Source organism: Mus caroli, chromosome 16 (assembly GCF_900094665.2).
Source record: "Mus caroli chromosome 16, CAROLI_EIJ_v1.1, whole genome shotgun sequence".
In the NCBI taxonomy this organism is placed as follows: Eukaryota; Metazoa; Chordata; class Mammalia; order Rodentia; family Muridae; genus Mus; species Mus caroli.
In genome coordinates this window covers 12,698,745-12,700,541 of record NC_034585.1, presented here as the reverse complement: position 1 = coordinate 12,700,541, position 1,797 = coordinate 12,698,745, and positions in this window count along the sequence as shown.

Sequence of the window (1,797 nt, the reverse complement as noted above, 5' to 3'; positions counted from 1 at the left end):
AGAGAGAGAGAGAGAGAGAGAGAGAGAGAGAGAGAGAGAGAGAGAGAGAGGCATGCCAGTAAGCAGCATTCCTCTGCTGTTTCCAAGTCCCTATCTTGAATCCCTGCCCTGGCTTCTACTGATTCACTATAATGGGGAAGTGTTTACCAGATAAATCCTTTCTATCCCAAGTTTATCACAGCTCTAGAAAAACAAACCATGAAGAAAGGCTGCTTAGATTCATGTGTTCTTGTGTCAAAACAATAACATAGATGCTATTTGTATCAATGTCTTTAAACTTTGCATTGTCTTATTCAGGGTGAGGATTTCCCTAGAGATGTCTGGAGGGAAGAACAGGTACTAAAGTTTTAGAAAATGTCCCATGCCCCAATGACTACATGGGTGGGTTCATAGCATCTGATTCAGGAAAAAGACTCAGCGTTAAATTATCCCAGACGGCGTGGTTTGAATTAGGATGATCCCATAACCTCCAATGTTTAAATACTTGCTTTTCAGTTGGTGGAACTGTTTGGGAAGGATTGGGATAGGTGACCTTATTAGAAGGACTGTGTCACTGGGGGCAGGTCTGATGTTTCAAAATACTTGTACCATTTCTATGTCTCTTTCTCTGCCTTGAGGTTGTATCTCAAAATATTAGCTATTCCTTTGCTGCACTCTCATGGAGTCTATCCTACTGAAACAATAAACCTCAAATAAGCTATTTCATCTATAAGTTGTCTTGGTCATGGTGTTTTATCATAGTAGTAGAAAAATAACTAAGACACCATATTTATACTGGACAGACTGGTGACGTCTCCCCAGGTTGTGAGAACCCCAAGCCATAGTCTTTCTACTTTAAGATATACAATTAGTTACTGAGAATATAACTTGGTCTCACTACAAATTAGAAAACACAAAGTTCTGACCTGGGGTTGAGCAGCAGGCTCAGTAGGTAAGAGCACTGGCTGCTCTTCTACAAGACCAAGGGTCAAGTCCAAGCACATGATGTCTTACAAACATCTGTAACTTTATTTGCAGGAGACCTGACACACTCTTCTGGGCAGCATACATACAGATGGCACACAGACATACATGCAAGCAAAGTGTTCATACACACAAAATAAAAAATTAAAACATTTAAAGAGCTTTAACTTGAGGTGACACTGAGGCGGGTTTTTCCCTCTCTGCTGTTTTGTTCATAAGATAGAAGTCTCAAGTCTACACGATTAGCCTTTGCTTTTTCTCTTTATATCACTGAACCTTCCTTATATTTCAAGTAGATAGAGGTGTAGGCTTTATTTTTCATGGGTCTTTATAATCTGTTGCACCTTGATCTAGCTTAACTGAGTCACCTCTATTCATTGTATTATTTTCATGTAATTGTGGTTTTGTGTCAATTTGTATCTTAAGAAAAAACTGAGTAACAAAATGTGTGACCATTTCAGTTTTACACTTTTGTCAAAAATGCCACTCTTCCCCATTTCCCTATTTCCTTGCTTATGCAACTGTCTCTATTGTATGCAAATGTACCTGCTGTATACAAAGGTCTCTAATTTTCCCTACTTCCACTTTAACCACTCATGAGTTCTGTTGTCTTCTCCAGTTCCTCCCTTAATTTTTTTTCTTCTCATGGGCACTTTTGCAGTGACTTGGCCTCTAATGACATATACTTTTACCTATAAACACTTACCTAACAATTAGAATCTAAGATGTAAGCCGGGCGTGGTGGCGCACACCTTTAATCCCAGCACTCGGGAGGCAGAGGCAGGCGGATTTCTGAGTTCGAGGCCAGCCTGGTCTACAAAGTGAGTTCCAGGA